The 23,679-nt window shown below is 40.7% G+C and overlaps 1 protein-coding gene across 4 annotated transcripts in view; it reads left to right on the forward strand.

Annotated features, from left to right (window-relative positions):
- The window catches only part of MAPT (microtubule associated protein tau), a 165,365-nt gene that overhangs the window by 1,476 nt on the left and 140,210 nt on the right, over positions 1-23,679 (forward strand). The window lies entirely within an intron of this gene.

Here is a 23,679-nt window from a genome sequence, read left to right on the forward strand (position 1 = left end):
TGTGTGTGTGTGTGTGTGTGTGTGTGTGTGTGTGTGTGTGTGTGTGTCCTCGTCCAGAACCGCGGCTGCGTCCCCGCCTTGGTCACTCGGAAAATCGAGCTGCTTTTTTGCAAACGTCAGTTGCCGCACTTAGGGCTGCGGGTTGCAAGGTGCCTTCTGAAAGGGTGAATTTATTTTTCTTCCTTTCGTGGGTTTTCGTTCCTCGCTTACCCTCAGCGGGTAGCACTGTCCGTTCTGGAGCCGGCCCTTTGCCGTGGCGGTGATGGCGGTAAGGGCTTGCCTCTGGATGCTGCAGTAGGTGTGTAGGGGGAGGGCGGGAGGGAGAGCAAGCAGGGGGGAAGGGAGGGAGAGGATGGGCTTTCTCCCCCTCCTCTCTTTTTCAAATCGGTGGTGCCATATTTTGCAGTCTGACTTGTCCTTATAATGCCGTTGTGATCCCGTTGGCATATCCGCTGTAGGGAACAGGACGGCATTAAAAAGCAAGAAGGCAGAAATCTACTACGAAATATATGCATTTTGCAGGAGAAATGGCCTTAGGGAATCGTACGCTGGGGATTGTGCCGTTTTGTGTCTCTGTTAAAAGGTTCTTGTTTCCCCGCTATGGTTTTAAAATCTCGTTTGATTGAGAAGGGTGGTCTTCCCCAGCCACGCCACCCCACCCACTCCCAAGACTGTGTCACTCTAGAATCAGCAGGCTTTTGTTGAGTCGATTCCCACCCCCTTCCCCCCCTTAATAACCGAGGAACCAACGTGACAGCAGCCATGGCAGGGATACAATAGACGCTTCTCCTCGCTGTTTCCGGGGTTTTCTGAGAATGTGTCCCCAAATTCCCAGGGAGGGTTTTCTTTTCCCACAGTGTATGGGAACGACGAAGGCTTTCGATCATTGCAGACCTCTGCTGCCAGCGGCGCGCAGCCGGGACTACGCCCCTTTTAGGACCGGGCACGCGCGGATGCCAAACTCGACCACCCAGGCTGTCTAGTGTAGGATCACAGGTGCTCCCTCGACCTCTGGGAGTCTGCTTAGGGTTTAAGAAAACGACGAAGCAAACAATCAGTCAAGCGAAAACCCATCCCTTTGTTTTGCGGGAGTTGCCTGTGTGGTTCCTTCGGTGCCTGGAGCTCCCATACCCGCACGCGCCCTGGCGCACAGTCTCGCTAGTTCATTCCCTGGCCGGGGCACTATCCTGTGGCCACCACCCCTCGCGGCGCGCACGAGCGCGCGTACACGTCCGTGCGCGCGTGCATGCACACACCCTCTGCATGTGAATTCACACACAAACCAAAAGGGTCCAGTCCTTCTTCTTTGACAGCTCCGTGCGAGGACTATCAGGTTTGCGCGTGCTGCGCAGAGGGACGCCTGCAGGTCTGAGCGTTGTGTAGTACAGAGTGCTTTTCTGGTCCAGGCGCCCATGAACAACCAGTGCTTTGGGGGTTAGCTGAGAAGCAACAGACCTTTTGCTGAAAGAGGATTAGGGCAAGGAGGGATTGATGGTAATGGGAGAAGATTGAGTAGGAAGGACCCCAGACTTCTAGGATTTCTTTCTTTAGGGATAAATTGCAAAGAGTTGGGGAGACATCTCCAGACTTCACTGGACGTGTGGGTCCTACTGACTTTTGGGGGCAGTACCCACCAAGGGTCAAGGCTAGCTGGTGTCTTTTGCTCACCACAGGCATGAAAGTAGTTACAGATTCATTGGGGTCATAATGGTATAGATTTTGGACAGATCTTTACAGTAAATTAATTTTCGACAAGCATTTATGTTTATAGAAAGTTTCTTTCTCTTCCCCGCCCCACACCAACCTCCTAGGAGAACTAGTGAGGAGGTCAATACCATTTGTAGCCTCTTGACTTGGAAGATGGGTGGGGTGATATCAGGGAGACGGCCAGCAACGGGGAGCAGTATAAATGCAACATCTATATCCGCAGCTTTTTCTAGAAGATTCTTCCCCTTCCACATAGGAAATTAACAAAGAATAAACACCGCCTTTGAAAGGAAGGGATTTGGTGAAGTGGGGAATAGGAAGAAAGTAAATGGCCTAAAGTATTATATTATCTGTTTTCTAAATTGATCAGAACATTCGTTTTGGACTAATTTAACTCCCCATCACCAGCAGCGGCTAAGGACAGAAATGGGAAAGAGATAAGGGAATAAAGGGGCTTTATGTGATTCATACCTCACCCAGCCTCACTTCCAGTCTGTGAATGTGGGGAACTGTAGCTACATTCCCATAACAGGAACTAGTCAAAGTTATTTCGGAAAGCATTTATCTAACAAAGAATGAGGATTATTCTGGTGATACCAGCCGCATGTTATCCCAGTGAAGATGGATTTCTGTAGTTTTGACAGGCTGTTATTACTGAATGAAAATGTTCTCAGCTTCTGTTCATTTGAAGAATAGAAGGGATGGAAGGGCCTAATGCCTTTAGTTCACCAAACCCTGAATTGAAGTGTGCGTTGAACTAATATGGTACTCCATTTTGAAATACTTCTCCAAGTGTGTGAGTATTGACTAGCAAAGATTAGGACAACTGTCTATAGAAAATTAATTTGGATTATTTTTTTAAAATGTGATTTAAAAAAAAATTTATGACCCTTTAAAACTGAACTTTGCTGAAGGATTTGTGATGGACTAGACTGCATTTCATTTCCTAATTACAGGATGATCACCGTGTAATTTTGAGCTTTGGGCTTCAAATGGCTGAATTTTTTTTTTTTTTTACTTTCACCAAATGTAATGGATAATGGAATAATCAGGGTATTGTTTAGTCTTTAAGGCAAGGCTGATATATATTAGACTGAAACAACTGTCTTGTGGCAGTTTGCCAGAGTCAGAGGACCTCCACAGGGCCATTTCCAAGAATGTTAGGGGTACCTCTTTTCCTCCCCAGCTCTAAAAAAAAATTGAGAAAGAAAAATGCAAATTACACTAGACCCAGTTGTCCTTCTAGTTTCTTCAACCTTGCATTAACAGATCTCTGGTTTTTTGCAAAGGACTATTACTTTGAGAAGCAGGGCTGACTTCCCTCCTTATTTTTCTGCCTTCTAATGTCATGTTGTACTCCCTGGAGGAAGCTGCTGCCCTTCTGTAGTATTCATTTCTAGAGTTAACTGTGAGTGACATTGAAATTAATGAATGTTATATATGTTTCAACTAAATAACCTCTATGGTAGAAATAACTTTTTTTAATCTTCCATTTAAAAATGTAGTTTAGGAAAGGTTTGGTGAGGAATAACAATTCTTTTTAATAATCCTGTAGTTTCATTTTATATGTCTTATCTCTTTACATTTCAAGGCTGCTTATGCAGCGTGTCCCAAAAGTCTTATTGCAGGTTTAAGTTTTCATAGCTGTATTTACTCTCATCCTTTCTTATCTAGTCCTCCTGAATTTCTTTCCTGCCTTTCCTTGCTCCCTTTACCAACATCCTTAATCTGACTCTTCATTTCTAATAACATTACTCATGCATCTGGCTATTCATGTTCCTCTCAGGTAAGTTTCATGCATCCATTAAACTTATTTTTAATTTACTACCAGACCATTCCCACAGAAGGAGGAGGAAGAGGCATCAGTTTACTATATGTGCTCCTAATGGGGTGACTGACAAATATTTTGCAATTGTGCATCTTTCCTGGTTCTCAAAGAGCTATCAGCACAAATGGAGCCTGGAAGGGTGTGGTTTTTAAATGACTTCTGTTAATCGTGCCTCTTCTGACAAGGACAAAAGAAACACATTTCAGGCAAATTGCAAGAAGAAAACACATGTTTTGATTTATTAAGATTCAATTGTTTTGGATCATAAAAAGAGGTATATATTAGCAGTTTTCATTTTCTTTTGTTTAAGTAAATTGACATATTAGCCCCATTCATATTAGATTACATCATCCATTATCTAAGGGGGCTTCTCCATGTTCTGTCAGCACAAATATGCTCATGCAATTTACTATATTATCTAGCTCTTAATTCACAAGTTGACAAAGAGCCTCAGACAAATGAATGTAATCTGCCCCCCCAAAAAATTTTAAATTCCTCCTCCATGACCACTTAACTGGAAATAGGATAGTCTCTGTTCCTGTAGTCTCTCATAAGGGGAGATAGAGGTGGGGAAGTCTTTGCTTCTGCTACAGAGTTGGTGTGGGGAGCAGGGAAGCATGAAAGGGGAAAATTAGGGGGTACTCTTGGAATGATGAATACTCTTTCCATAGAAACATTGTTATACATTAGGGGGTTAGGGTCTAGTATTATTGTTATTTTGTTGAGTTGTGTCCAACTTTTTGTGACCCTATTTTGGGGTGTTCTTGGCAAAGAGAGTGGAATGGTTTGTCATGTCCTTCTCCAGCTCATTTTACAGATGTGGAAACTGAGGCAAACAAGGTTAAGTGACTTGCCCCCCCCCCCCCAGGTTCACACAACTAGTATGTATCTGAAGCTAGATTTAAACTCAGGAAGATGAATTTTCCTGACTCCAGGCCCAGCACTCTATCCAATGCACCACCCACCTACATGTGGGTTATTTTGGTTTTCTGTAGCCTGGCCAGAAATCCTTACCGCCATAAATAAAATTATTTCCATAAGAAAATGCATTCCAGATTCAAAACAACTGATTTTCAAGTAAAGTTTTAGAACATAATCCATTCCTAAAACAAAATTTTTGACAGAAGTTTCTAATCCTGAGCTTGCAATTCAGCAAGGTACTTAGAATCCCAGTTGGAAGAGACCTCTTGGATTGTCTAATCTAACCTATCATGTGGCATGGTGCCACTGTCTCCAGAGTGAGGGTGGGGGCTCCCTGGGGATCAATGGCATGACCCCAGTAGGTATATGATCAACCAGTAGGAGGATGGGAAGATGGGTTGAATCCAACCTTCCCCACAAGGTTGTTCCAGGCTCTCCCGTTCTGAGACAGATGTCAGCCCTTTGGGGTAGTTATACTCTAACCCCAACCTTGGGGTACTCATAGCAGTAGCTACAGAGGTGTCATTTAGGAAATCCTTCCTCCCCTACAAAATGCCCACTACCCTATAACCGAAATTAATAGTTGCAGAAGCACTCTTTAGGGGACAAGTTCTGCACTCCAAGACAGTGACAGATATATAACCCTGCCTTTTCATTTGGGGACAGAATGAGCAGGCATAAATGGGTTGAGACAGTGCAGATCTCATTACCTTATAGGGCCCCCCCATACAACCCAAACCACTTTCCAGAGTTACCAGTGATCTCTTAATTGCCAGCCTAAAGGGCTTTTCCCAGTCCTCCTCCTCCTTCTTAACTTCCCTGAAGCATTTGACAGTTCACCTTCACCTCTAGCATTCTCCCTTATCTGGGTTTTTATGACATTAGTCTCATTTGATTCTCCTCTTACCTATCAAACAACCCCTGAGTCTCCTTTGTTGGATAATCCTGTCCTACTCTCTCCCTGTGGGTATACCCCAAGGCTCTGATTTGAGCCTTCTCCTCATTTCTCTATTCTCTCATTTGGTAACTTCAGTGACTCCCACAGGTCTAATTATGCTATAAATGCAAAATGATGACCAGATCCATCAGCCTTTGTCTCGCTCCTGAGCTCTGTTCCTGCATCACCAACTTCCTATTGGACATTTCAAACTGGTTATTCCATAGGCATCTGAAACTCAACTTGTCCAAAAAACCATTGCCCTCTTCCAAACTGCCCTGTTTCTGCCAAGTGTACCAGCATCCTCCCTGGGTTCACAACCTTGGTGTGACCTTGCACTCCACATATCTTGCCAAATCTTGTTATTTCTACTTCTACACTTCTTGAATTAGGGTAGCTAGATGGTGCAATAGATACAGAACACTGGGCCTGGAGTCAGGAAGACTTTATCTTCCTGAGTTCAAATCTGAACTCAGATACTTACTAGCAGCTGTGTGACCCTGGACAAGTCACTTAACCTGTTTGCCTCAGTTTTCTAATCAGTAAAATGAGCTGGAAAAGGAAATGGCAAACTGTTCCAGTGTCTTTGCCAAGAAAACCCCAAATGGGGTCACAAAGAATCGGACAGGACTGAAACAATTCAAGAACAACAACTTCTTGAATCTCTCAAGTGCTCATCACCCTTCATCTAGTCTATAGCAGTAAACTCTAATTGTTCTCCCTGCCCTCAGATCTCTCCTTACTTGAGTTCATACTTCACATAGCTCCCAAAGTGATTTTTCTAAGATGCAGATGACTTACCATGTCACTCCGCTACTCAAAAAACTATTTTGCTACCTGTTGACTCTGGGATAAAATATTATTTTATCTTTATTTACCTCCTCTTTTTAACATTTTTGTTATTTGCATGTTTCATAATGCCCCTAATTATTAGTATCATTGTATGTGTATATAATTTATAAATAAGTGAATATGCCCATATTGGAGGATACACTCAAAGTTTTTATTGCCCAAAATGTGCTGGTACAGTGGATAGAGTCCAGATTTGGAATGGGGAAGACCTTGGTTCGAATCTTGCCTTTGTGTGCTCACTGTGTGGCCCTGGACAAGTCATTTGACCTGTTGGAACCTTAGTTTCCTTGTCTGTAAAATAGGATAATGATGACCCCTGAGAGAGAGTGGCATGAGATCGATAGTGACTGCACATGAGAGGCGGCATGGGATGGATGCATCATCACACCTGAGAGCTAAGGAGGTGCAGTGAAGAGCCAGCTGGGCTTGGAGCCCTGCCGTTGTCAAAGACCAGCTTTGTGACTTGGGACGAGTTACTTTCAGCGTCCCAGGAATCTTTTGGCCTTCTGAGAAAGACTGAAGTCAACTCTGAACTGCAGGTTATGAGGAAAATCAGGAGGTGGGAAGAGAAGAGAGAATTCATGTCAGAGCATATCATATAGCCAATGAGACAGGGGCCTGTCAGTTGCTAGGAGCCCTTTGCATCTGGAACAGAGATGACTTAGGCTTCTTAGTGTTTAATCAGTCAATTCTCAGTGAAGAAGCCTAGTATAATAGTGGTAGTGCTAGATTTGGAGTTAAAGGACCTGTGTTTACAGCCTGCCTCTGTCACTGCTTGTATGACCTTAAATAAGTCATTCTTTGGCCTCTGTTTTCTCATCTGTAAAATAAAGGGGTTGGACTAAGTGACTTTTTGTGGTCCCTTTCAACTCTAAATCATCTGTAAAATGGGATAATAATAAGAGCCCCCCCCCCCACACACACACACACACACGGAGGATTATTGTGAGGATTAAGTGAGACAACATATGCTAAACACTTTGCAAACCTTAAAACATCATATAAATGCTAACTAATAAATCTGATCAACAATAAATCATGTTCTTGGATGACAGAGGAGGCTATGATACAATTAGAGCCCAACAGTTGAGAATTGCCAAAACTGACAGAGAACCATTTATTAGGCAGTATGATATCCTCATTTTGTGGATAAAGAAACTAAAACCCAGAGAGGTGGTGACTTGTCCACGGTCACCCAACTTTAATGCCACTGGCTTCCTGATTATGTCATGTGACCTGTTGCCTACCACACTGATTCCATCCCTTGCCTAAATCTAGGTAAGCCTGACAGAAAACCAAATATGTGATAATAATAATAGCTCACATTTGTTTTTTTTTAAGTTTTTTTTTATTCTCCCCCATTACACACGAGAACAATTTTAACGTTCAGCTTTTTTTAAGTTTTTAATTCTAAATTCTGTCTTTGGATGGGTAAGCAATCATCTGATGTAGGTTACACTGTGCAATCATGTAAAACATATTTCCATATAGTCATTTTGTGGGAGAAAACTTGGACCAAAAAAAATAAAAGGAAAGAAAGTGAAAAATAGTATGCTTTGGTTTATAGTCATTCGCCATCAGTTTTTTCTCTGGAGGCAGATAGCATTTTTCATCATGAGTCCTTTGGGATTGTCTTGGATCATTAATTCTGAGAATGGCTAAGTCTTTCACAGTTGTTCATCACAAAATATTGTTGTTACTGTGTACTTTCTGCTTACTTCTGCATCAGTTCATGTATGTCTTTCCAAGTTTTCTAAAATCATCCTGCTTATTATTTCTTATAATAAAATAATATACCATTACAATCATATATCATAACTTGTTCAGCCATTTCCCAATTGATGGACATCCCCTCAATTTCCAGTTCTTGACCACCACAAAAATAGCTGCTATAAATATTCGTGTACAAATAAGTCCTTTTCCATAACTCACATTTACAAGCAACTTAAGATGGTTAATATAAGTTCTGTTATTCTCATTTTCCAAATAAAGTTACTGGAAGATAATGGCTTGCCTTGAGGTCTTCTAATTAATGAATGTCAGAGGTGGGTTCTAGGTCAGGTTTCCTGACTCATTTCACCACACCACACTGTCTGTCATGTGACCTACCACACTGCCTTCATCTGGGTAAACTTGACAGATACCCAAAGTCAGGTATATATTCCCAGGCACTCTCATGGGGCCTGAATGCCTGCAATAGAGCAGCCAACTTGATATCAGTCCCTTGGCTCCAGGCTGAATTAGGTAGCTTGGCTCATGAACCTTTTTCCTAAGCACCACCTACTCATGGGCGGAGTAGAATTTGTAGAACATTACCTAGCTTTACTTTTCAAAAAGTTTGGAAATCAGTGCAAAAGCTCAGTGGGTATAGTGAAGTTGAATCTATGTCCTGACTTCTAAAGACAGGTTTCCAATGTCATCTGTTTCAGGGCTCAGAATTTGGAACTCCAGTGTAGTTTCCTAAAAGCTTTTTAGCTTACTGTACCATCTCCTGTTTGTTGCCACAATTAAACTAGGGACTGGTGAAGAATTCATCATCCTAATTCTTTCCAGAGGCAATCTTTCCTTTCTTGTCCTAGCATTTTGCATGTGACTCAAATTGATTTGCCATGAATTATTCTATTAAAGCATTGAGTTGATTTCCTGTAATATGATAGTCTGATGGCTGCTTAATGGCTTAATGAGGTATTAACTTGTGTCCTTAGACCCCCATTGATTTAGAACCTATGATAGTCAACTTCTAATGGTTTAAAATTTACCTTTGCATGATGAAGACATCTGTTATAAAAACTTAATAATGGGAAAAAGTTTCACAGCTATGTTGAACCTACTTAAGGCTATTTTGATCTGTACTCATAGCTCCAGCTATCAGTTCTATATTGATGACCTTGATAGATTGATTGCTGTGATGAGGAAAGCCTAGACTGTTCTTGCCCTAGTTTTCTATGATCCTTAAGGATTTACCTGGGAATTCTCCCTCCATGTATTGGGCAGGAGCCAAGACAGTTTGGTTGGGTTATCATCACACTCCAGTCTTAGTAAATATACTATCAAGCATTCTGCATGCTTTTAATAGCTGCCTCCCTAAATTTATAACTTTAAATGATTTTCTGCTTAGAGAATCCGTTAACTAGCATTTGTTCAACACTTACAGTAGGTTATCCAAGATTTATAGAAGGCAAGTAACTGGCCCAGGATAAGTCAGGATTTGAATTCAGGTCCTCTGATGCTAATTCCAGCCTTCTTTCAATCTGTTAATCATTAAACATTTTTTAAGTGCCAGATACCACAGTGATGCTTCTTCTAGAATTCTATATACTTGTATTATTGCAGCATTTTTAAAATAGCATTCCTAACTTTACTTCCTTTTCAATATAGTATGCACAATTAATCTTCATAAAAGGCAACTTTTATGAAGTCACTTCCCTATTCAAAAGCTACAATATCTCCCTATTCCCTATAGCATAAAGTCTAAACTCCTCTACCTGACTTTCAAGGGTCTTTATAGATCAACCCTACACTTAACTCTCCAACCTTATACTCTTAGATCTCTTAATAATTCCCATCTAAAATGGACTGACCATTTCCTCCTATTCTTCCAGCCTAGAATAAATCTTCCCTCTCTACCTTTCTAAATTACCTCAATCCCCCAAAGCCCACCTCAGGTCTCAATCCTTCTATGAATATCTACCTAATTGCCTCAGCCCGTGATAATTTCTCTCATCCCTACTCCTTTTGTTTTATAGACACTATTACAATATTTAGTAATTAAGAAAGTCATAATGTCTAGGACAAGAGAAATGTCTTGTATTTTCCCTAGTCATACCACATCTGGAGTATTATGTTCAGTTCTGAGTACTGCATTTTAGGAAGGACATTTATAAGCTGGACAACATCCAGGGGAGAATCACCAAGATAAAAATGTTTATTCATTTGAATGAATGAATAAACACTAGATGGAGATCAGTGGAAGGAGTTGGAAAAGAGAAGACTTGTGGGTGCCATGATAGCTGTCTTCTAGTATTTAAAAGATTATTATTTGGAAGAGGGATTAGGCCTTTTCCTCTTAGCCACAAAGAACAAAACTAGGAGAAATGGATGGAAGCTGTAGAGAGGCAAATACAGTAAAAGGCTCCCTGATATATCATTAGAATTGTCTAAGAGTGGCATGAACTGCCTGCCTCCAGTGGTAATGAGTTTCCTGACGCTTGGAGGTTTTTTCATGAGGTTTTGGGGAGATATCATAGAAGGGATTTCTCTTCAGGTATAGGTTGAAATGGATGACCTGATGTATCCCTTCCAGCCCTAGAATTCTGCATCCTGAGAAAATGCTCGATTGTTCTCATATGTGTTAAGTCATGTTTCTCCAACTATATTGTAAACTGTTTGAGGAAAGGGACCAATGTTTCATGATTTTTCTTTACCCTCTCTTACAATGTTCACCATGTAGTAAGCTCTCAATACATATTTTGTATATTTATGCACTAGTAAATAGATACTTTATTTTTATTTTCTTGCCTAAACTTATTATTTCATTAGTACAAGGAATTCCTGGTAAGAAAACGCCTTACTGAGAAAATGGATGCTATTAGAAAAAAATAAGATTATGTTATAGGAATCTTATCATTAAAGATTTGTTGTGGTCAGTTGTTTTTCCATTGTGTCCAGTTCTTTATGGCCACATTTGGGGGGTTGGGGGCACAGATACTGGAGTGGTTTGCGATTTTCTTCTCTAGTTCATTTTATAGATGAGGAAACTGAGGCAAACAGGATTAGATGACTTGTCCAGGGTCACCCAGCTCCTAAGTGTCTTAGGCCAGATTTTAACTTGGGAAGATGAGTCTTGCTCACTCTGGGCCCAGTACTCTATCCACTACACTACCTAACTGCCCTCATTAGATTATCATTCATGAAAGCAAGCATTCTATTTGCTTTTCAACTGTTCAGACTGATCCACTTTCCCCTCTCCTCAATTTGTCATATTCTACTCTTAAGTCAGAACCAAAAACCATTGTTCCCATTTTCTCATTATTCTGATTGAAGATAGTCCCTAAAAGAGCCACCTGAGTAGCTGGAAAAGAACCTCTGATTCTTTGGCTTCCACGAATAGATCCCATGTTGCATGAGACTTTGGAGAAAATATTTTAAGATGGAAGTAAGACTCTAAAACAGGCTGGCCGTTTCATATGGCATGTGTGACAGCAAAGCCAAATTTAGTCTTTGTGGCAGATCTACAGTTATAAATGCTAGCAACACATCTTTCTTTTCATTTCCAAGGACTGAAGAATGTTTAAGCCTAATTCATTATGGGAGAGATTATTAAGTAGGGGTACAGTTTGAAGTCTGCTTGGAGCTAATTTCAGTCACCTTCTGATTCAGGGAGACATCTACACAGACACACTAAAGTGACAGAGACATCTGATGCTTTGGGTCCTTCACATCATGAATTTTACATGGACTAGTTATCAGCATTCCTCTTCATTTTGCTCATGTAGATGAAGCATTGGCTTTTCCAATGCTATTACAGTTTCAGGAAGGAAGCCAGTTCCAAATCCAACTTCAGCACCAAGTGCTTGCCACTGTAGACTCTGCCCTGGTGGGGTAAAGCATATAACATTGAAATTTGTGGATTACAGTGTGTGCTGGGTTTATTTGTCACCCCCCACACACATACCCACATGAATATAAATTCCTCAGGGTCCAAGAGGTCCTTTTTACCCATAAGTCTATGATCCCATGATCTTCTGGAACATGACATGCTTGCATTGATCATTACATTGATCAGAATTCTTAAGACTTCGAAGTTCTTCTCCTTTACAGTACTGTAGTCATTATGTAAATTGTCCTTTTGATTCTACTCACCTCTCTCTATCAATTCAAACAAGATCTCTCAGGTTTCCATGAATGCATCCCTTTCATAACTTCTTATGGCACAACAATATTCCATTACATTTGTAGCACTCCTTCTGGGCTACAGGTTAACAGGTTGGGTCCCCAAGGGGACAAGAACCTACACTATACCACTATAGCTTAGGAGACTCTAGCTCTCTGTTTCCTATTGCCATTTAACCAGTTGACACAATTAACTCTTAGCATCTTAACGTAAGATGCCAGAGTAAAAACAGTTACCAGCAAAATCCTGGGGCACACTCTTCCACAGATATACACAGCATTAGTGGAAGGAGCAGGCACAGACTTATAACTACTAGTGAGTACTTCAAAAAGTAAATAGTAAGAGGCATGTGTACCTAACAAATGTGCCAACTTAGCTCACAACTCACAGAAATGTCCATTCTCCGTGCAGCCCTCCCTGTGACCCAAGCCTCCATGGACAAAGCTAGACCTCTCCTGTGTCCAGGAGCCAACTCCTTACTTTACTTTTGAAGTCCTGCTCTTGGAAGGGGCACCCTGCCTTAAGTGACTACCTCTCTATATCCATGTTTGTCTCATGTGTGTGTCTGCTACCTGCCTTCTACCGATCAAGTAGCAGTTCTTCAAAGCAACACAACTGGTGGGAGTGGGAGGAGAGAGAAACTGTCTCCTCCATCCCAAGAGTGGTATCCTTTCTCCACTGCTGGCTTGAACTGATAAACTCTCAAACTCCTCCATGGTTTTACAAAAAAGTAGGCACAAAGGTCATACCTGATTTTCTCAGGCAAACCACAAGATATTTCCTGCATAGCTTTAGTTACTTTCTTCCAGTATCTAAGTCTCATAGTTAAGGTTGATTAAAAATTTTCTTCACATTTCTTGGACCCTTTTTTGGTCTATTGGCAAGGATTCAAAGCATAAAGTAAAAATGAGCCACCTTCCTTCCCTCCATACCCAGTGCACCAGCTCTGAAGTAAGAAACCCAAAAAATGATTTGGAATCAATGTCCTATTATGCTAGGTGTTTTTGTTTGACACAGAGATCCCTTCTCCCATGTTCCATCTTTTAAGCTGGACACTGTACCACTGGGATGATAGTAAACACACCATGGCACTTTGGAAATAGAAAAGTACTATATCAAAAGAGTGGCATCAAGGAGTTTACACTGAGAAGCTCTGAGAACATTTAAATAATCCTCCATCTGAGAACTGGGGGCAAAGAGTACTAGTCATCATTTATCTTGGGGGGGGGGGGAGAAGACTACCAGAACACTTTCCTCAAAGGGCAGCTGTGAATTAAGATAAATTTAATTTCACTGAAACAATGGCAGATTGTTCTCCTGGGACATATAAAAGCAATTTTTTTTTTCAAAATAATGGGAGTCCCTAACTTCCCCTAGGTCCTGTGGTGAGTATCTCATTTGTGACCCAACTATATCAGGCACACCTACTCCAACCAAACTTCATTTTATTATTCCCTTGTGATCTTGTCACCACCTCCGGCACTTCCTTTCTTCTAACTCTGGAACTGTAATTAAATCCTGGAAAAGGTGGATCACTGGAGTGGTTCCACTCACTAGTCCTCTATCTGTAGCTTTCAAAACCAAAACACCTCTCCCTGACCATCACTCGCCTATATGTATTGTTTCCCTTTTTGGAATAGAAACTCCTTGAGGTCAGGGATTGTTTTTGCTTTATTTATTGTACCTCCAACATTTAGCACAGTACTTAGCATATAGTAAATGCTTAGAAGTGATTTTTTTATTCATTCATCTTTCAAAAGCCTTTAGCATATGTGCCATTGTAATATAGGAAAGTACCCAAGAATCAGGGGTATGCTGATAAATGTTTAACATCCAGCTTTGGAGGGGGGTGGGGTGAGGGGGGAGTGGGGATGTACACAAGACACACTTTTAAGTTTTTATGTTAAGACACACATTTTTAACATTTTCTCCATCACTTTAAGTCTAGATAATTGACAAAACAATAAATCAAAACCATGATTTTGTAGCATTTGCCACTCTCCAAGGTAAATGCTCACACTGAAAACTTCATAATTGGCTCTCCCTACTTGGAGCTAGTTCCAGCACACCCCTGCCTAGGAGTCTTTAGTGTATGGGTTCTTAACCTGGTGTCCATGATGTGGATAGGTTTTAGAGGGTCTGTGAAGTTAGAGGGGGGAAATGGCACCTATATTTCAACTATATTCTGTCAACTATATTCTATCAGTTTTTCTGAGAGGGCATCCATAGGCATCCCTAGACTGCCAGAGAGGTCCATCACACACACACACACACACACACACACACAGAATTTCTACTTAGGGGAAAGTCTAACATTTATGAAGAAATAGATTTGACCTTTCCTTGGTAGCCTCAAAAGTAGAGGAGAAGACATTAGAATTAGGAAGCACTACCAATGATTAGGTTGTTTTAGTTCTTTGCCTTAGAGAGGCAGGAGAGGACAAGTCCTCTGAATCTCAGTTCTCCCATCTGTAAAATAGGGATGGTAATATTAGTTGTGCTTGATAAATCACAGCATGGTTCAGAGGATGGAGGGACTTGCCTTGGGATCAGAAAGACCCAGGTTCAAAGCCTGCTTATATGAGAACTAGGTAGTTGTATGACTTTAGGCAATCACTAATCCTTTCAATTCCTCCAGACAGTTCTCTAAACTTCTAAGTTTCAGGTGACCAAATTGCCATCATGGAGGGAAGGTTTCCCTGCACATGGTCAGGAACATCTCCCAACACAATTTACAAGGTTCTTTTTGAAGTTCAAATAAGGAAATAGATACAAAGTGTAAACTATACAGACCTGTACAAATATAAGCTGTTTACTGTTCCCGTAAAAAATGTTGGCACAGAACTGGATATTTGCAAACTCATTTGATTTGCCATATGCTTAGAATATCTGACATCCTCTCACAATGATTTGGTCCATTCTCTCTTTTTGTCCCTGTATCTAATCAATCAGATATCCACTCTAATATCCACTCGTTGCCACAACAGTTAATTTCCTCCATTTTTTTTCTTTTTGGAGGGAGGAAGGCTGGATAATTGGGGGTTAAGTGACTTGCCCAAGGTCACATGGCTAGTAAGTGTTAAGTGTCTGAGGCTGGATTTGAACTTGGATCTTCCTGACTCCAGGGCCAATGCTCTATTCACCATGCCACCTAGCCGCCCCCATCTTTTTTTTTTTAATTGTTTCTTCCTTGCCTAAAATTTCCAGTAACTCCAGCCTATATCTCTGTGCTTTGAACCCAAGCCCGCTACTGGCAAGGAAGGTGTTGCTGGTGGAGTCTATCTCCTTCTTTCCCCCCACATTAGACACCTCACTATCCTAACATCCCACTCTTCCCAAGATGGTGAAGTGGGAGCTGTCCAGCTATCATAACCTTTGCTCAGTTCTCACTTTCCTCCCTTCCTGCTGTGCTCAGGGCTTTGTGGGAAGTTCAGAAAAACTCCATATTCAGTGGTTCAAGATCCTCCCCATATGATAAAGTGGAAATAATAATAACTGCCAGTTATTTTAGCATTTGATGTTTGCTTTACATAAGTTTACTCATTCAGTCCTCACAACGGCTCTGTGACGTAGGTGCTGTAATTATCCCCATGTTACAGATGAAGAAACAGAAGCAGACAGAGGTTAAGTGACTTGCCCAGGGTCACACAACTAGTAAGTGTCTGAGGCTGAATTTGAGCTTCTGTCTTTCTGACTCCAGGCCCAGTGCTCTATCCATTGCGCCACCTAGCTGCCTCAGTGTGTAACTGAGAATTTCTGGGAGAGCAGAGGGATTCAAAGGCGAGATGCCCATGCAAAACTTTGCTTAGGAGCCAGAAAATGCTAACAGTGTAAGCCTCTCGAGGGAAGGGTCTGTTTTTTGTTGTGGTTGTGGTTTAACACCTATCTTGCACTTTGCCAGTAGGAGACAATTAGTAAATGCTTGCTGAATCTCATTGAAGAAGACATGAATGTTTCTATTTCTGATAGACAGGCAAAAATAATCAGGCTTCACATCCTTGTCCTCTTTAGAACACTATGAGCCCTTCATAATGACCATTAAGTTGCTAATGAATAATAAGGAGAGTTGCATGTGGGAAATTTTTAGATATAATGCACATTCATGATCATGCATCATGATATACAAGACATAGGGAATAAATGGGAACACAAAGAAAAACTGATAGTAAGGAATTTGGTTGTTTTGTTTTATCCCCTCGGACATCACTTAACATTCCTGGCCCTTAGTTTCTTTGTTATGAAATGAGGAGATTGGCAAGGGTCCTTTCCATTCCTAAATCTTACATGGAGGTTGTTAGAGGGACTTTCCTCTAACTCTCCCTGCATTTGCTGGGATATAGACATGTGAGTAGAAGATGAGGAAGCCTAAAAGAGTTGTCCCGGGCATTTATAAAAAGAAAATTAGCTCAGTTGGTGAGATCATGGGGTAAACGAGGCTAGGGGTAAAGCTTGGAGCACAGGAGGCGGCCAGTTTGCCACTGGATTGCTCTCTCCTCCCCAGACAGACATTTTGCTTGCTCATGTGCCGTCAAAATCACAGATGAGCGAGTGGCTTTCATGCACTCAGCATAACAGGCCATTTCTGGCTTTGCTGGGGGGAACAGAAAGAACTTGTGGCCTCACTGTTGTGTGAAGTACAATAGGCTGTGCTCTCCCTTTAGTGGACACCTATTCACTACGGGATGGAGTGGAAAGAGCCCTGGATTGCAAGTGAGAAGTCCTGGGTTTGAGTCCTGCCTGACACAGCCACATATTAGTGTTTGACCCTGGGGAAGCTGCTTCACCTTGGTTTTCTCTGTAAAGTGAAAGGAATGGACTAGAATCTAAGTCACTTAGATGATTTCTGAATTTACTTGCATCTCTGATTGTCTTTTCCAAATCCCTTCACTTCTTTGAAAAGGGTTCCCTCTTCCATAAAATGAGGGTTGTAATACTTGCATTCCTCACCTCATGGGTATTTGATAATCGATATAAAAATTGATTAAAATATAATTGATAACAAATTTATATCAATGCATAATTGATATCAAACATTGTCTACTGTAAATCATTATGTCAAGGATAAGAAGTGTTTATTATTGTTATTTATCCTAAAGAGGACGAAGGGGATCTGATTACAGCTTTCAGGTATATAACTGACAACAAAAATATTCCCTATTTTCTTCAGAGAACAAGAAGGCTTCAAAAGCTTAAACTTGCCTTGAGGGAAAGGGGGAGGCAATTGGGATCAAGTAACTTGCCCAAGGTCACACAGCTAGTAAGTATCTGAGACTGTATTTGAATTCATGTCCTCTTGACTTCAGGGCTGGTGCTGTATCCACTGTGCCATCTAGCTGCCCCCTGCTTGGTCTTTATATGGAGGAATTCAGGTTAGGCTTGAGAAAGAACATTTGTAGTAATTTGTAAGACTTATATGTTATCGAAGGAGGTTGTTAGGAAAGCAGTTGCTGTCTTCCTGGAATGATTTTTTCGTGGGGAAAAAAAAAACAGGGTGTGGGTGGGGGTAGGGGGCTAAATGAATCATGATTTCTTACATGAAGAATGTTTTACAAATAATAAATGCTTAATGAATGTTTTAATTGCTAAATGACATTTTAAGGTTGATACTGGATCTGTATTAGTCTAATTCAGTGTGGATATTTGTAAATACATAGTTTATGTTTTTTGGTATGAGGGTTCACAGACTCGGAGAATACTCGAACTACAAAGAATGGTTTGAGAGCACTTTTGGAAGGAAGGGAATGGTCATTAAGAGTTAACATGGAGTCATCAAGAATAGGTCATGGTAGATTGAATTTTTTCCTTTTTACATAGGATTCCTAGACTGGGGAATTAGGAGAATGCTATACATAGTGTGTGTCTATATAAAAATATGAATATGTTATATATGTATGCATATATAGGTATGTTATGTTATATATTATATATAGGTATGTTATATGTTATATATGTATGCATACATATTGATATGAATTTCAGAAATCCATATATCCATTTTGGATTTCAGAAATGAAATATGTATTAAATTTATTATTAAATTAGCATATTATGAGAAGTCTTCCAGTTAGAGGCTACATAACCATTTGTCAGCAATCTCAGATGTGGGCTGAACTAGATGAGTGCTGAGATCCTGTGATTATGATCTTAAAAATAATTGAGTCATATGTTCTCCTTTTGATGCTACTACTCTGATTACTACTACTACCTGGTATTTATAGAATGCAAAGCACTTTTACATATGTTATCTATCACATGTGGTATTCAGTTTGCCAATGAGGTAGATTCTATTATTATCCTGTTTTACAGATAAGGAAACTCAGATTGAGAGCTTATGACTTTCCCACGGTTACACAGCTAGTAAGTGTCTGAGGTAGGATTTGAACTTGACTCTTCCTCACTCAAATCCAGCACTTTCCACTATGCTACCTAGTTACCTTTTACAAAAACCTTCCTTGTTGGGGTCGATCAGCCAGCTCAGTCTGTCTTAGTCAATTACCTTCCTCATTGTTCTGATGTATTGCTGACAAAAGCTAGCAAAGAAAGGGCTTTCCAAAGCTAGTAGCCTTGTGATGACAGTATTACTCATCATCTATAGTGTTTTGTGGTGTATTATTATTGTGGGCCAGCTAGGTGATACAATAAATAAAATGCCAGGCCTGGAGTCAGGAAATTCCTGAGTTCAGATTTAGCCTCAGACACTTACTAGCTGGGTGACCCTGGGCAAGTCACTTTACACTGTTTGCCTGTTTTCTCATCTATAAAATGAGTTGGAAAAGGAAATGGCAAGGATACTTTGGTATCCTTGCCAAGAAAACCCCAAATGGGGTCATGAAGAGTTGAATATGACTGAAAACACTGAACAACAAAATTATTAATGATAATAGACTGACTTTTACACAGTGCTTTTAAGTTTTCAGAGCACTACATACATTGTCTTATTTGATCCTCACAACAATCCTGAGGTACATTTTACCTGAGGTATTATTATCCCCATTTTGTAAATGAGAAAACTGAAGCTCAAAGAGTGAATTACCCAGGGTCCTTTAGAGCTAGTTAAGTATCAGATGTGGGATTTGAACCTCGGCTTCTGCCGTCTTGAAATCCAGGACTCTTTCTACTGCATAAAACACTTTCATTACCCTCCAATCAGTGTTTTTTCTGGAACCACTTGTGGAGCACATTGAATAAAAGCGCACTTGTAATTACAACGGTTTCAGATCCATTCAGGTCCTGACTCAAGGTTGTTTATCCAGAAAAAAAAAAAGAGAGACAGAAATTGTGCAGAGCACAGAAAAAGGCTGAAATTGAGAGTTAGAGTCCAAGATAAGTGAGGTCAAGGGTAGAAAACCTAACTGGGAAGACCAAATTCGAGACAAGTCACCAACACAGTCCAAGGGGAGCACTGGGGTTAGAACCAAAAGACAAAGAGTTACCGACATCTGAGCTAACCCCCTGGGGTCAAACAGAGCAAAGCAAGCAGTGTCCAGGGAGAACAGATAGTCTTTTGTTGCACCAACAGTTTCCTGGCTTTCTGCCTTTTTTCAGAGAGTCATTAACTATTGACCCTGGACTAGCTTAGCCTAGGTCCAGGGAGTGGATACCTGGTTTAGGAAGCCAGGCCCGGAAACAAGCAAAAAGATGAAGTAAATCCTGGCAACCTGGACCCCAGTGCTATCTTGGCTGTGCCCTTTGTCCAGACTGCCAAGCTAATTTTAGCTGCCTGGAGTACCAGGCTCCTCCAATCACAGTTGCAGTTTCTGTGGGAGGAGTCAGTTAGTGACCAGGATGGGGATATTCCTCTGTGGACTTTTCACCAATACTGTCACCTGTAACTCTTTCTCTTTACCCCATTCCCACCCACCAACCCCCTGCCCTTTTTTAAAAGAAACATTATCAAGTTGACTGAAATTAGTCTATGAACAAACAAAAATCCTCTCCTCCTTTTCCTCTTCCACTTATACTGATGTGACTATAACTGCTAGTCAGAACCATTGCTTCAATTGGGTTGACTAAACACAGCTTATCCATTTTAGTCCCGATCTTTAGAAATTATCTTTATACAGTATAAGCCAGTAGGAAAATAGGATTCATTTGACAACTTTCACTTGATAGAAGGTCAGTAACCATAGCAGGGCATTTGAGGATGCCAGGACCCCAATGGAAATCTTCTCCCACCCCCAGAACATCATAGTATAATTCATAGAGTGCTAGACTGAGTCAGGAATATCTGGGTTCTAATCTTCTGCTTCTGCAATGGACCGTGGACAAGTCACTGTATGACCTGTGTGAACCTCAGTTTTTTCTTCTGTAAAATGAGTTGGACCTTTTTCTTCTCTTTTTTCTTTTTCTTCTCTCTATCTATGATCCTCCATTCCCCTTTACCAGTTAGTTGTTTCCATTTGTGTACATGTGTGTGTGTATCCCATAATTATTGGTGGAGCCCCATTAGTGTAAAATTATAGTCTTTCACTGTTTCAAGACCCCATCAGCTGCCAACTCCAGGTGACAGAATATTCTCAGAGTGACTTATGAGGTGAATCTTGCCTTTCTATGCCATTGCCTTCCATCTCTTCAGTACTTAGGTAGACTTAAATATTACTTATAGGTTATTCCCTCTGCCACTTCATGTCACAACCCAGCCTCACCTGCTCGTCTTGCTTGGTTTTTGTCTTTGTCTCACTGTAACTTCCCCATAGAAGATCCATCCAGCAATACTGGAGACCTTTCTCTTGTTCTTTTGATATTGTCTGCCACCAGTGCATCTTTCTTTTTGCTATCTCTTGCTCCAACTACTCGGCCAACCTACCTTCTTTTTCAGTCATACCTATCTTTGATGATTTTTGTACCATCTCTATGATGTTGAGAGCTGACTTTGAATTAAACTCAGGAAGACCTGAGTTTAATTCTGCTTGTGGTACACATATTTAGACTCTTGGCCAAACCACTTAACCTATTGGTTCTTTAGACAGTTCTAAGATTACAGGCTTCAGCCAACAGGCCAACCTGCATTGGGAGGGAGAGTTTTTATGCCAATGAGATCACGGGACCAGTCCCTATCCCTGTGCTTCTTCTCCCATGCAGATCATTGTTAGTAATATACTTTGACCATATCCATGTCCATGGTACATCTTTCTGCTGCCCTTTGAGTCAGATTCATTTTGTTGCTCTTCTGAGTTTGTAGTATGCCATGATTTGCAACCACCTGGGAGAACACTGCTATCTAAAAAATGGGTTTTTCAATAGCAGGCAGTTTGGGGTAATTACAAACACTACCAAGTTTCCCAAACAGAATTCAGCTCAATCTCCTTTTCATTTTATTCTGGACCATTGTCCATTTGCAGTGACTATCCAAGATATATGTACTGATAGACCATTTAATATCATTATCTAACTCTGTCAAAATCTTGACAGTGTTTATTCTATTTAAGTATTGTGTTGATATCTCCATCACCTTCATTTATTTTATGTGTGTATGTAGAGAGCCTCTTTAATTCAGCAATTAATCTAACCTTTATTAAGCATCTGTCACATGTAAGGCCTTTTGCTAAGTCTTGGAAGAACAGAGACAAAAAGAAAAACAGTACTCCCTATCCTCAAGAAGGCTTACCTTTTTAATTAACAGGTGAACTTCAGAAAAACCTAGAAAGACTTATATGAACTGATGTTGAGTGGAGTGAGCAGAACCAGGAGAACATTGTGCACAGTAACAGCCACAGTGTATGATGACTGATTTTGATAGACTTAGCCCTTCAAGGGCCAAGGACCTAATGCAAGGACCTAAAACAATTCCAAATGACTCATGATGGAAGATGCTATCCACATCCCAAGAAAAACTATGGAGTCTGAATGCAGACGAAGCAGACTATTTGATTTTTGTTTTGTTTTTCTTTCTCATGGTTTCTCCCATTTGTTATAATTCTTGTATACAACATGACTAATGTGGAAATATGTTTAATAGGAATGTATATGTAGAGCCTATATCAGATATAGGCTTTCTTGGGGAGGGAGGAGGAGAAGGAGGTGGAGAAAATTTAAAACTTAAGGAAGTGAATGTTGAAAACATTAAAATTTCAATTTAAAAATTTCAATTAAAAATAAATAATTAACTAAAACAAAAGAGAGAGAAAGATAATTGCAAACAGTACCTAATGTAAGAAATCCCCATATACTCTTATCTCACCTATTCCTAGCAAGATACAGGAGAACTAAAGTGACCTCATAGATCCTGAGACAGCCATAGATAGTCTTCTGTGCTTACTGTGATGTCATCTACATCATTCCATCGGCGTGTGCAGCCTTAGAAGCCAGTGGCCTGCGGAGCATCATCTTCATCTATACTTAACACACATTCATACGCACACACGCACACATACAAACCCCCGCACACATACACCCATACACACATTCCTACATGTACACATGAAACCGTGTGTGCTGGAATCTCAAAGCATTGGCAGGCCTGAGAAATAACTCTTCACCTGAGAGTACTGCTTTTTAAAGTCTTCCCTTGTATGAAGGCTGATGGAAAAGCAGCTCCCCTGGGTGACAGTCCTTCTATCCCAGAAGAGCACAAAGAGGAACTGTCAGTGTTCACTCTTGTAACTACACCTTCACCATCGTTGAATAGGACCCCAGCCTAGCAGAGCAGGAATCAAGGTCAGTGAGGACCTCAGCATTTCTCATAGGTAAGCATGGACTGGTTTTTCTAATGGGAGGCATCCAGAGCATGAAAGCCAACGCATCCCTACTGCTTTTTTCTACTCTTCTTGTTTGGATTTTTGGAGTCAGACTGAGATCCTTAGAGTCCCAGTGTATTTATAGCTTTCTCTTGAAATTCAGGTCATGTTAGACTAAAAATCACCTAAGATAAGAAACATATTTATTGTACTGGGCCAGGGAGAGGTTGGGTTTTCTCTTTCTGTCCCTACTGATAATGTGTTTCCCAGATTATTCCTAAGTGGCATATCTTATCCTTCTCTGCTCCCCAGTCCTTTACCCTTCCTTTTTTCTCCTTCTCTTTCATAGTATCATAGATCTACAGAATGTTAGCACAATAAAGGACCCTAGAGTTCATCTGGCCCAACCCCTTCAGAGGGGAAACAGTATGAAACAGTAGAAAGAACATCAGATCTCATAACTCAAATCCTGATTGTGCCATCTTGTGGATTTCGTCATACAACTTCTCTAGGCCTCAGTTTCCTCATCCGCAAAATGCAAGGTTGGGATTAGATGATTTCTAAGGTCCTTTCCAGTTCTAGCTTATGATAGCTAAGAATGTTTTTCTCAAGGTCACACAGATAGTATGGAATATAACCACAATACAAAACCCAGGTCTTCTAAATTTTCTAGGGCAATTTTGTAGTTGGTTCTTTTTCCCCCTCCTGATAGGTCTGTCTTTCACCTTCTTTGTCAATGTTCAGTCTAGTAGCCTTTTCATGATCTTTGATGCAGTATATCTGGGAGAAGTGGGCCCCTCTGTGACCTTTCACATTTCCAATTTAGTTAGTCTGAAGTCTTTATTTAGCTTTTCTGCGCCTGTTT

The sequence above is a fragment of the Petaurus breviceps genome, unplaced genomic scaffold (assembly GCF_028583685.1).
Source record: "Petaurus breviceps papuanus isolate PSGF00001 unplaced genomic scaffold, PetGlider_PUasm1.0 90925, whole genome shotgun sequence".
Classification (NCBI taxonomy): Eukaryota; Metazoa; Chordata; class Mammalia; order Diprotodontia; family Petauridae; genus Petaurus; species Petaurus breviceps.